Consider the following 13,968-nt stretch of genomic DNA (forward strand, 5'->3'; position numbering starts at 1 on the left):
TCCACTATCATACCGGTCCCCAAGAAGCAGGGTGTTTCCGACCTTAACAACTTCAGACCTGTGGCACTGACGTCCGTCATAATGAAAACCCTGGAGCGTGTGGTCCTATCCATCCTGAAACTCTCCACCCTGCCCCTCCTCGACCCCTACCAGTTCGCCTACAGGGCAAACAGGTCCACGGACGATGCCATAAACATATGCCTGGAGCTCATCTATGATCACCTTGACAAAACAGATGTGTATGCCAGAATACTACTCCTGGACTTTAGCTCGGCTTTTAATACCATCTGCCCACGCATCCTCCAGGATGATCTAACTGCACTTGGTGTCCATCCCGGCCTACGCCTGTGGATCACAGACTTTCTCACCAACAGGACTCAAGTCGTCAAGTTGGACAATATCCACTCAGGGGTAGTGACGACAAACACTGGCGCACCACAGGGCTGTGTCCTGTCACCACTGCTGTTCTCCCTCTACACGAACAACTGCAGATCCGAGGCAGACTCTGTTAAAGTCATAAAGTTTGCCGATGACACCACCATTGTCGGCCTGGTCACCAAGGATAATGTCCAGGAGTACTGTCAGCAGGTGGAGAGAATCTGCCAGTGGTGTAAGATGAACAGTCTAGTGCTAAACACAACAAAAACTGTTGAGCTGATCATAGACTTCAGGAAGGCTGCTTCCACCCCACCTCCCATCTTCATCGACGGCATGGAAGTTGCGAGAGTAACATGCGCTCGTCTTTTGGGGACCACCATCTCCAATGACCTCAGCTGGAGAGACAATATCACTGCTATCCAGCGGAAAGCCCAGCAGAGGCTCTACTTCCTACGCCAACTGCGGAAATTCGGCATGGCCCAGGAGGTCCTAACAAGCTTCTACACCGCCACCATTGAATCGATTCTCTGCTCCTCCATCCTGGTCTGGCATAACGGCGCCAATGATAACGACAAGTGCAAACTGCAGAGGGTCATCAGGGTGGCGGAGAGGATTATTGGGAGACCCCTCCCCTCACTTGCCCACCTTCACAACTCAAGGCTGCAATCTAGGGCACTGAGGATCGCAAACGACCATTCCCACCCAGGAAACCGCTACTTTAACCTGCTCCCATTGGGTCGGAGGCTTCGGGCCATCTCAACAAGGACTGCGAGGCACATGAATGCATTCTTCCCCTCGGCTGTCAGCCTCCTAAACTCCCTCCAAATACTCCCATCAGCACTACAACCCCATCACGGATCACGATCCGAGCTGTGACACTGCTGAACTGATCTGTCCGTCCCCCAAGTCTGACTAACTCTACGTAAGACAGGACCTGAGGGCGGACAGGAACCACAGGATGATCTGTCCTGAACGAACACTGTAAATGGTTATCGTTGTTCCTCTGCTGATGTTCCTGCATGCTGTGTACCCTTTATGTATGTCTTCTTTCTTTTTTTTTGAGCGATGTATCGTGCCAAATCCAATTCCGAGTATAACCCTGTTATGCTTGGCGAAATAAAGGATTCTGATTCTGATTCTGATTCTTCTGGTCATTTGAGAGTTGTTTTGAGAACCCCATGTTGCTAATCTTCAGAGAAAATTAAAAGAGGAGGGAAACTTACAATTGACCCCCTTAACCTCCCTGGCGGTAAACCCGTGCTGAGCACGGGCTATGCCGCCGGGAGGCACCGCTCAGGCCCCGCTGGGCCGATTTGCATAATTTTTTTTTGCTGCACGCAGCTAGCACTTTGCTAGCTGCGTGCAGTGCCCGATCGCCGCCGCTACCCGCCGTTCCGCCGCTATTTGTCGCGCCGCAGCCGCCGCCCCCCCAGAAACCGTGCGCTGCCTGGCCAATCAGTGCCAGGCAGCGCTGTGGGGTGGATCGGAGTCCCCCTTGACGTCACGATGTCGATGACGTCGGTGACGTCATCCCGCCCCGTCGCCATGGCGACGGGGGAAGCCCTCTAGGAGATCCCGTTCTTTGAACGGGATCTCCTGATCTCCGATCGCCGGAGGCGATCATGTAGCGAGACTTCGTCTCGCTACATGAAAAATATATATATTTTTTTTTAAAACGCATTTGCTGCCCCCTGGCGGATTTTTAGCAAACCGCCAGGAGGGTTAAATACTCTTTCTTATAATTGGATTCACCTGTGAATGTAGGTCAGGGGTCACTGAGCTTACCAAGCCAATTTTAGTTCCAATAATTAGTTCTAAAGGTTTCAGAGTCAATAAAATGACAACAGTGCCCAAATTTATGCACCTGCCTAATTTTGTTTAAACAATTCTTGCGCACTTTCTGTAAATCCAATACACGTCATTTCACTTCTCAAATATCACTGTGTGTGTCTCCTATATGATATATTTAACTGATGGTTTTTATCGTAACAACCAACGATTTATACAGGAAAATCATGACTATTAACAAGGTTGTCCAAACTTTCGTATCCCACTGTATTTGTCAGGTGTAACCCATAATCAATTCTGGATGCATTGTATGCATTTATTTCTTATTTTAACTAGCTAAAAAATACAAATTCAGGGTTGATTAATGAACTCTAATTTTTAAATGTCACAAGTTACTATTTAGAATTGACTGCAGTTCAAGCACACCCCACACAACACAAGTACTGCATGTTTAAAATCCATTCATTTGGAACATAAAGCCTTGTATTAATATATTGCCCTCTTACTAGATTGTGTAGTTTAATGCCTAGACTCTTAAAGAGGAACTGTAGTGAAAATAACATAATGAGTAAAATTGCTTATTTTTAACAGAATTCATTTATAGATTATTTAGTCAGTGTTTGCCCATTGTAAAATCTTTCCTCAACCCTGATACACATTCTGAAATTAATCTCTGGTGGTGACCTCTTTAGTTCTGCCAGATGATCTGTACGGAATGTTTGTTACTGAGAGTTCTATGCACAGAGGGAGATATTGCTCGCTTGGCAGTTGGAAAAAGCTGTGTAAAACCTTTCCTCTCTCTGACTCACATTCAGAAATGTATCACTGGTGGTTACATCTTTAGTTCTGACAAATGGAAAAAGCCATTATTTCCCACAATGTAACAAGGTTCACAGACAGCAAACTGTCAGGACCTTGGTCGTGACATCACACTGTGGGAGGGGTTTCACCACAATATCAGTCATACTGATCCCCCTGATGATCTATTCTGAAAAAGATTAAGATTTCTAGTAGGAAAGAGGGTGTCAGCTAGTGATTGGAATGAAGTTCAGTCCTTGGTTAAAGTTCCTCTTTAATGTGTGGTACAGGATGTACCCCAGGGGGTATTTATTTAGGGCTCAGAGGATACTTGATTTTGTCAAAGTAAAACCATTATAGTAAGTTCTAAGAATACCGAGCTGGAGGGGGTAGCGGGCAGCAAGGGGGTATTGGGCACAGTGGCAGGGAGGGGGGTCGGACCCCCCTCCCTCACCTAGGTCCCCCGATCTGCCCCCCCTCCAGCTATTAAGTACGGAAGCAGCGTAGTGAGATTAGGCAGTACCAGCGAGCGGGGATGACTCACCTCTTCCACATACCAGCGTGCGTTCCCCGCTCACTGTTGCTGCCTGATCTCACTACGCTGCTGCCGTACCTAATAGCTGGAGGAGGGGGGGCTGATTGGGGGACCCAGGTGAGGGAGAAGCTGCCTGATCTCACTACACTGCTGCCGTACTTAATACCTGGAGGGGGTGCGCAGATCAGGGGACCTCTCTCCCCACCACTGTGCCCAATACCCCCTTCCTGCCCGCTACCCCCTCCAGCTCATCGGCCCTCCACACCCACGGCTAGGCAGGTATATCAATCTAATCTATATTGGGGGCATATACCTATCTAATCTATTATGGGGGCATATACTTATCTATCCCGCTGATACTTGATGAGATAACGTACAAGTGTATACACAACCAGTAGTACGTAAAGCGTAGTCAGGGTCAGGCCGTAGTCATACACAAAGTCAGAGGTATCGAGGTACGAGTAGCAAGGCAATATCGTAGTCAATAAACAGGCAGGGTCATACACATAAGTCAGATGTCAGTCGTATTGTAAGGATCAGGCAATAACGAAGTCAGGGACAGGCCGAGTTGAACACGTGTATCAGATGGCAGTGGTACAGAAGGACAAGACAAGAGCGAGGCCAAGAGGCAGGCAAGAGGTTGGTACACAGATAAATATACAATAAGATGTTACTTCAAAAATATTACGATAATATATAATAAGATTACAAAAAGCAAGACTGACTAACTAGAGTACATATATATTGTACGTCTACACAATATATTAACGTAGCTCTCGAAACTCACTGACTAGGCCAAGAACCAGCGAACTGATTAGTATCAAGGCCAACGAGCATGTGAATACTCTGGCCTTAAATACCCAGTAGGCAGAGCACAAGCCCAGCCCCCAGAAATGACAGCACCTCCTGCAAAAAGGTGTCAGCTGATGACATCACCGCTGACACCCCATCAGACACGCCTCCTCAGCCTATAAAGACAGCTCTGAGCTGCGCGCGTCCTGCCAGAACCAACAGGTCGACCAACATCTATAGGGGAGCCAGGGATGCCATCATTCTGATTCACTTCTACAGGGGAGCCGGGGATGCTTTTGATCAAAGAGGAAGCTTCCTCCAGCTGCTCCAAACTATCAGAGCAGCTTGCAGAGACCACACACAGGTAAGTTTGTTACACTATCTAACCTATACTGGGGGCTTATACCTATTTATCCTATACTGGGGGCATATACCTATATAACCTATACTGGGACAAATATACTACCTACCTATTATGGAGACACCTACCTATCTAACCTATATGGGGGCACCTACCAATTTAACCTATACTGGGGGCAACTATATGGGCTACCTATACTGGGGGTATCTATAGCTGGCTACCTATACTGTGGGCACCTATACCTGTCTCCACGTTGGGGCGCATTTTACGCCCTCGCCCTGGGTGCAATTAAGCCTAGAAACTGCTTGTATTTGGCTCCATCCAAATAATGTTTTGGCTATGCCCATTTTTCACCTCGTCGCTTTGTTTTGAAGTGTGGCTACCCACTTTTTGACACAGCACGCTTCGCGCGGCACTTCTTTCATGAATTGGGGACTCAAGTTATGGATTGCTTGGGGCCACCAAAACCTTAGCTGCACCCCTAAACCTATATACGTGTGAAAAATAATAATTATTATTTATATAGCGCTGACATCTTCCACATCACTGTACAGAGTATATAGACTTGTCACTAATACAGGAATTCTGGTAAGTCTTTTTTTGCAGCATTTCTATAACAGAGATTTGGGTTTCATTTAGCCCCTGATTTGCCATCTTGTCCTGTCAGCCTAATGAAAGAGCTGACCAAAAACAGAATCCAGGCAGCTTGCCCACTAAAAAAAAGCATGTCCCTGAGCTAAAATAATGCTTAGCATCCTCCTAGTAATCAAAACTTGTCCTTGCAATCTGTGCTTCCTTCCTTGTTGTCACTATGCTGCTGAACAACAGGAGATCTGCCTGCCAATCCAATGATCTACATTAGCAGCACTGCTTGCATATGCATGCAAGACAAGTTCATTACAAGCCATCCTATCCTCTTCACACTGAGACAGCTGATAGAAATACCGCAGCCGTTCTTCCCTGAGCCCCCTGCAGCAGCATCTGCCTCCTCCTCCTGCTCCACGTGTTCTGCTAGCTATAACCAACCCACCCTCCTCTGCCGCCCCGGCTCTGCTGCTCACACTGGGCTGCTAGTTGTTAGTTGCAAGGACGAGAGCTAGCACAGATCAATGCTATCTATTGTCTCCTCTTCAAGCACTGCACGGAGGAACTGCAAGAAAACAAAACAAAAGCAGGTATTGCTGATGGTCTGCTTATGCCATTGCCATTCATTTCTGTATCACATATTTTTCTCTACAGTTTTTTTTAGCATGAGAAAGTACATTGGTTGTTTATTACTAATTGTTACCATTAATTTTATTATTATTTAAACAGATGTCAAATGAACTCTGTTTTATGCCCAAACAGCTATATTTTATTTGATTTGCAGATATTAAAGTAGCTTCCGTATTTAAATAGTGATTTTGAAATCTGGAGGGTTATTTTTAAAGTTAAGATTTATATAGTCATTTATTGTTTTTATTATATTATTGTTGTTGTTATTATTATTAGTCACAAAAATTATAAAGATATGGTGTTCAGGAAATCCAATCTACAATAAGCCTGTGTGCAGTGTGGGGTGTGGGGGAACAAGTGCTTTCAATGACAATGGAAAAGGATCTGTAAAGTTGGGGGACAGAGGTTTTTTTAGGTGGTTATTTGGTTCCCGCAATTTGCCTCATTTATTAATAATCTTGTTGTTGTTATGATTATTATTCTATCACAGTCACTTGTACATGCTCTGTATGGGACACGGTGTATATTTCTATTGCTTTGGAGAATAATGTACCCTCTTTCTCCACCAGCCCAGCGTAATGCAGAACTCATATGAGTTCTATGGAACCTGTCTGATTTGATGGATTTGTAGAAGTCTTGTAGATGGCTGGGAGATGAGATCTGTTTTGCCCTGATTTGATTTTAGATGCGGGGTGGGTAATGAGGTTACGGAAAGGCCATACAATGGGGCAGAGGATTTTTATTATCCATGAACACTTTCTTGTGGTCCTTCTTTCCAGCCAGATTTGTAAATTATTTACAAACACTTGTCAGTTGAAATGGATGCCTCCAGGAAGCTCGTTGATGTGATTTTACCGTCTGATCTGTTCCATCCTCCTAATGGGTTTAATGTAGACCCTGTGAATCAATTACAAGCTTTTAAAGTGAGTGTGTATTCCTTTGTGACAGCCGGATTATAGGCAGCACTTCAAGCTTGCCCAAACATCTGATGGAGAGCTTGTGCCTCTCCCGCTGCATGGAAAGTGATTAGGACCACTTGGCAGGTTGGAGAAGAATTCTAATGGTCTTGCAGAGCTTAAATGAAACTCATCAACAAGCATAGTTAGAATAAACTAATTACAGTGAATTAAAGTGGCACCTTAGGGTGGCTGTTGTGTGGGCTTTATGAGAAGGAAAAGTCCTCCAGTTGTCCAACTCAACATTGCTGACAAGTCCGAGTCTCCAGCTTGTTCAACTCTGGATTATTTCTGGATTCAGAATCTGCCTTCCTGGCATCCTTCCATCTAATAAGTCAATGGAGAAGATTGAGAGAAGAGTCCCCATTGGATGAAAGAACACATTCGGGTTTTGAAACCAACTGTTTGACCAAAGCCAACTAGGGTGGAACATATAGGAGACTCAGACCCAAAACATCTCCAGGATGGTTGAAATGGAGATAATTCATTTATTCTGAAAAAAAATTATCTTCAAGAGGAATTCATGGAGCATGTGATGGTTTTAATGGTTGATTGGTAGGTCTCTGAGCAGCTGGTCTCAATCATGTGATCATGTCTTACTTCTGCTTCTTGTTTTATCCTATAGAGGGAGCAAAAGTGAGACATAATTAGATGATCGCCACCCGCTGGTCAGCCTTACAAATGAATCACCCAATAAAATCACATGGTTCTCCGTGAATTGGTCGAGAAGTTTTTTCTTAGAATTCAGAGATCATCTCTGAAGTGTTAGTAATGGGCATGGGCATTGGCATGATTGTCAAGGCAGTAAACATGAAGGTTAAGAAATTAATGTTAGAATTAGAGAGCTTTAAGGGGTTAGGGATAGGGATGGTCAATGAGATGTAAATGGTTGGGAGTTGATGCAGGATTTTTCAAATTTCCCATACAAATTAAACAACTTGAAGATGAGCCAATCAGTTCCCACCAAGGTGGAATTTGATTGGTCCATTTTCAAGATGCATATATTTACATACATAATTTGCATAATCCTGCATCAACTTAGAACTATTTGTAACTCATTGACCATCCTTAGTTAAGAATAGTTCAATGCTGGAGGAAAAATAGCATTAGGCCACATCACACAGGTAAGTCTGCTGCACTGATATGACATCACAGCATGTGTCTAGGTTCCTACCTGTCGCCTTTGCTCCTAAAGTTGGCACTAGAGTTACACTAGTAGCAGCAATAATGTATCAGCAGCAGCATCACACCTCAAACAAGGTGACAGCATCTAGAAATAGAGTCTTTTTTATAACAATGCCAATATGCAAACCAGTAAAAATAGTATTAATTTTCATGGTGCTTCGTTCCCTTTAACCATTTCAGCTCGCGGGTATTTTTCACCTTATGGATGAGAGCTCTCCTCCCTTTCAATCCCCAATAACTGTTATCACTACTTATCACAAAGAAATTATCTATAGCTTGTTTTTCCACCACCAATTAGGCTTCCTTTGGGTGGTACATTATGTTAAGAATTATTTTATTCTAAATGCATTTAATGGGAATAATAAAAAAAAAATTGAAAAAAAATCATTATTTCTCAGTTTTCGGCCATTATAGTTTTAAAATACTACATGCTACCGTAATTAAAATCCACACATTTTATTTGCCCATTTGTCCCGGTTATTGCAATGTTAAAATCATATTCCTAGTATAATTTATGGTGACAATATTTTATTTGGAAATAAAGGTGCATTTTTTCAGTTTTACATCCATCACTAATTTTTAGCCCAGAAATTATTAATAATATGCCCTCTTGACATACATATTCATAATTTTTATTTCCCAAACACAGTAAGTGTCATTTTACTATTTGGCCACAAGATGTCTCCATTGAGTGCTTCCTATTTGCGTACAATATGTACGCTATAGGAAGCAACATTGTTGCTACATTGTAAGTAGGGAAGTGACGTAGGCATCAATAGATGCCTGTGATCACGGTGGCCTGCGGGGAGATTAATGAATGCGAACTGTGCTCCCATTCATAAATCTAACGTTCGGCGGTAGTATTCATAAATCTAACGATCGGCGGTGGAAATCAGCGGCAGGAGGAAGCACAGTGGCTCTATTTAAGAATAAACACTGTTTTTGAACAAAAACAGTGTTTATTCTTGGCGGAAGAGAATGGACTGGCTCAGGGGACAAGTAACATTTATATTGCACTTTTCTCTTGGCGGACTCAACACGCCAGAGCTGCAGTCACCAGGGTGTGCTCAGTAGGCAGCAGCATTGTTATAGAGTCTTGCCCAAGGTCTCCTCCTGAATAGGCACTGGCTTAATGAGCAGGAAGAGCAGAGAGTGGAACCCAGGTCTCCTATGTCAGAGGCAGAGCTATTAACCATTATACTAAGATGTGAGAGGTCCAGAGCCTGGGTGTGAGAGGTCCAGGCCCACCTGCACTCCCCTCCAGGTATCACGTGTTGGCCTTGGGGCCCCGGCCAGTGAGAGAGGTCCGGGGCCCCTGGCCATCGTGTGAACCAATCGTGTGTTTTTAAACATTATACCATCCAGCCAGCTTTGTTTTAGGACAGAAACATAGCTATATTTTAATATATGTGGCTTCCTTACTAATGTGAAAAATCTTCCATTCAACAGCCACTGTGATTATTCCTTTTTAACAATTTTCTTAATGCATCAGAAAACATCAAGCTGGAATAGCAGATAGATGAATATTAAAAATATGATTCTAAGTGAATTCAGAGGAGGATTTTTTTTAGTGTATATCATACAAATAGAGGCCCTTATTCAATTGCCATTTTCTCCTAAGCTTCCTCCTAGGAGATCATTTTTCATCTTCTCTTTAAAATAACTTTTCAGCACCCTACAATTGGAAGAAATACAGAAAAGTAGGTAAAAGCTACTGTCAAAATTATGTTGAGAATTTTCTTCCTGGCTGGTGGCTAAAAAGTCATTTTACTGATAAGAGGGGAAAATATAATCTAGGAGAAAACTTAGGTGGAAAAAAGGGAATTGAATAAAGGCTATAGAAATGTTCTCCATTTACAGGGTGACTATCTCCCCAATGATAGTCACCCAGTCCTGGCAGTGGAGATCCAAAGGACAATGGGTCAGGACCTCTCTCTAGTCAGCTTGAGGTCATTCATAGGGTTGCTCTGGAAGTCTATATCCAGCCTCTTTCTCAGCTTGGCCAGATCACAAAGATATCAAGAGTGAATTGTAATATCATTATAACATATTGAGGTTTTAATTTGTGTAGCAGAAAATTACATTTTCCTTGCTTTACCAGAGAACTGGACACGTAGTGCTCTAAGTCCAGAGAAACAAAATTCTGAAAACCACAAACATCCTGTAATCCTTTCTAACTCCAGAATGTCCACTCCAGAGTTCTCACAAATGCTAGTTCAAGTGACTCAGCTTTTGGTGAGCCCAGCTTAAATCCTCCTAAGTAATTTTCTGCCAAGAGCCTGACTTTCCATAAAAATGGGTTGGATGTTCAGATGTGTGCAAATAAATGGAGTTTTAATCTACTAAAATGGCTTCTGATGTAAAAGAAGAAAAAAACGCATCTACTGCACTTAAAGAGAAACTCCAACCTAGAATTGAACTTTATCCCAATCAGTAGCTGATACCCCCTTTTACATGAGAAATATAATGATTTTCACAAACAGACCATCAGGGGGCGCTGTATGACTGATTTTGTGCTGAAACCCCTCCCACAAGAAGCTCTGAGTACCGCGGTACTCTGGGCAAACTGCCACAATGTAACAATGTTCACAGACAGGATTTAGCTGTTTACAGCTGTCTCTAACAGCCAAAACAGCTAGGAGCAGCTACATAACCTGCCCACAGTAAAAATGTCACCATGTAATAAATGTCAGAATGTAAATCGGGGAGAGGAAAGATTTTGCAATGAGCAAACACTGACTAAATCATTTATACATAATTATGGTAAAAAATGAAGCACTTTTTTTACTACATTATTTTCACTGGAGTTCCTCTTTAAGCCTCGTACACATGCCTGACAAGTCAGCTGAGGTCTCTAATAATGACCACTCTAGCTGACAATCAGTCGTATGTACCCAGCCAGCAACCCCCGACCCCGAGCAATCCACCGGATGGATCCGCTTAACTCCAGCGACAGCGATCCCCTGCAGATCCCATTGTTTGCGCCGGTCCCCCACCAGCCACGTGATGTCACGCACCCGCCGCTTGTCATCCCTCTGTTGCCCTCCCACATAACAGCACAGTGCATTGTCAGCTACATAGCTGTGCAGCCCGGCTCAGCGATGTCTCCCAAGGGGATCAGGTCCTGATTTCTGACAGGACCTTTTTCATTGTTGCATTGTCTATTTTCAAATGCTGATCTACAAAAGTAGTGAAGAAAAAAAATCAAAAGCATGACGTAGGAAGTTATTGTTTGCTGATTTATAATTCATGTTGGGTGACTAGATGTTTAGGAGTGACTTCCACACAAATATGCTTATGCTAAAAGGTGACCATCCATCCTATCAGAGACTTGGGAGGTACAGTATGTAGGTGAATTCCAGGTTATATGGTAGTCTTTTACCATCTCCACCTATCAGGGACGGATTATCATAAGGCACTGTAGACAAGTGCCTACAGGCGCCTGATGATGGAAAGGCGTCTCACTCCCCTCCCCGAGTGCCTCCCTCACTCCTTCGCTATGCAGAGTCCCATGCAGATTTAAAAGGAGAGGTTATTCACCCTGCTCTCTGCATTCCACTGACAAGATCTCCCTTCAGTCAGGGACACCTCTAGCTACTTAATACTGAGGGTACCTATGTTTACCTAATACTAAGGGGCACCTATGACTGGCAAGGGAAGTAAGGGAGAAGTGACAGCTCATAGGACAGCCAGCACCCTTGTGGTGCAGTTTGGTGGGGGTTTGTAGGTTCGGGCAGGGCCAAGTCTAGGGTGCCAGAACATCTGTGCCTATAGGCTTCTGTGATGTAAATCTGGGCCTGCCACCTGCCATCTGAGTTCAACTTCAAGATCATCTTAATGGATAATTTAGAGAGATGCCAGAGACAATGGAGACATGAAAAGTAGTTTGTAGCATAACAATATGTATAATTGGCTGATACAAGTCACAGTAGTCCAATGTCATCAGATACAGCACAAGGACTACACAACATTGGAAGGAAACCAGTAAGGGCCCGTTTACACTTAATCAGTTGGTATGCGTTAGTGCGTGTTAGTATGCGTTAGTGCGCGTTGGTATGCGTTTCTTCAATAGCAGTGCATTGGGAAGAAGATTTCAGTTAAAACGCGTTAAGTGTAAAAGAAGCCATAGGAAAACATGGGCATTACTTCAAAAATCAGTTTTCTTTCCGTTTTAACTGAGAGCAACTGATTAAGTGTAAAAGGGTCCTAAGGGATAGGATATGCATTGTAACAATACTTGGTGCACCTAAACTTTTAACAAGGCCCTTGTTAAACATGTAGGTGCACCAAGCATCTAACTGGGTTTCCTCCCACACTACAGTATATGTTTTATAATCTTTACATGAGAATATCATGCTCTCGCTCTCCCCACTCCTGCCCTCTTCACTATCTCCTGATGCTGAGAGTCTATTGGCCCTGTCTCCATGTTGGTGATTGCTTGGCTGACTTCCACATGACCAGTGGCGTAGCAACAGGGGGTGCAGAGGTTGCGACAGCACAGGGGCCTTTGGGCCAGAGGGGCCCTTCCTCAAACACAGTATTGGCTCTCTATTGGTCCTGTGCTGGCAATAATCACTTCTATAGATGCTTTGAATAGTAGCAATCATTAACAAGCTGCCCCCATCCCCTTCTTATACCTCTGACACTGTGGTTGTCCTGTGCAGATTTTGGTGCGCAGCATCAATTGTTATGTATAGAATGCTTTGGGGGCCCAATGTAAAACTTACACTGGGGCCCATAGCTCCCTAGCTATGCCACTGCAGTCAGACATCACATGGGCACACTCGTGTACTGGGGTTGGAGCTAGGAGGCTGATGAATGGCTGGATCTCTGTCACCCTCCCAGCCTAGGTAGAAGGCCAGACAGACAGGAAGCAGGAAGCCTGCCAGTCTTGTGTAGCAGAGATATGATTCAGGCAAGTGGCCACTAATAATGATGTGAGGATGTGGGCCGCTTGCAGGCAGTTAGTTTTTTTGTTATTGAACACACAGACTAGTGTTGGGCGAACATCTAGATGTTCGGGTTCGGGCCGAACAGGCCGAACATGGCCGCGATGTTCGGGTGTTCGACCCGAACTCCGAACATAATGGAAGTCAATGGGGACCCGAACTTTTGTGCTTTGTAAAGCCTCCTTACATGCTACATACCCCAAATTTACAGGGTATGTGCACCTTGGGAGTGGGTACAAGAGGGAAAAAAATTTAGCAAAAAGAGCTTATAGTTTTTGAGAAAATTGATTGTAAAGTTTCAAAGGAAAAATTGTCTTTTAAATGCTGAAAATGTCATGTTTCTTTGCACAGGTAACATGGTTTTTACCGCCAGGCAGTCATAAATGTAATAAAGAGAAGAGGTTCCATAAACAGGGACCGGTAACGCTAACCCAGCAGCAGCAGCAGCACACGTGATGGAACAGGAGGAGGCGCAGGAGGAGAAGGCCACGCTTTTTGAGACACAACAACCCAGGCCTTGCATGAGGACAAGAAGCGTGCGGATAGCATGCTTTTTACCGCCATGCAGTCATAAATGTAATAAAGATAAGAGGTTCAATAAACAGGGACCGGTAACGCTAACCCAGCAGCAGCAGCAGCACACGTGATGGAACAGGAGGAGGCGCAGGAGGAGAAGGCCACGCTTTTTGAGACACAACAACCCAGGCCTTGCATGAGGACAAGAAGCGTGCGGATATAGCAGCAATGCTTTTTGCCGCCATGCAGTCATAAATGTAATAAAGAGAAGAGGCTCAATAAACAGGGACCGGTAACGCTAACCCAGCAGCAGCAGCAGCACAGAGCACACGTGACGGAACAGGAGGAGGCGCAGGAGGAGAAGGCCATGCTTTTTGAGACACAACAACCCAGGCCTTGCATGAGGACAAAAAGCGTGCGGATATAGCAGCAATGCTTTTTGCCGCCATGCAGTCATAAATGTAATACAGATGAGAGGTTCAATAAACAGGGACC

At 44.2% G+C, this 13,968-nt stretch overlaps 1 protein-coding gene across 1 annotated transcript in view; it reads left to right on the plus strand.

The window, feature by feature from the left end:
• The first annotated feature begins 5,693 nt into the window (after positions 1-5,693).
• The window catches only part of SERTM1 (serine rich and transmembrane domain containing 1), a 71,844-nt gene continuing 63,569 nt past the window's right edge, over positions 5,694-13,968 (plus strand). The window contains exon 1 of the mRNA XM_068265027.1: positions 5,694-5,827. The gene's annotated coding sequence lies outside the window, so the exon portion shown is untranslated. The remainder of the gene's footprint in view (positions 5,828-13,968) is intronic.

Source organism: Hyperolius riggenbachi, chromosome 2, assembly GCF_040937935.1.
Source record: "Hyperolius riggenbachi isolate aHypRig1 chromosome 2, aHypRig1.pri, whole genome shotgun sequence".
NCBI lineage: Eukaryota > Metazoa > Chordata > Amphibia > Anura > Hyperoliidae > Hyperolius > Hyperolius riggenbachi.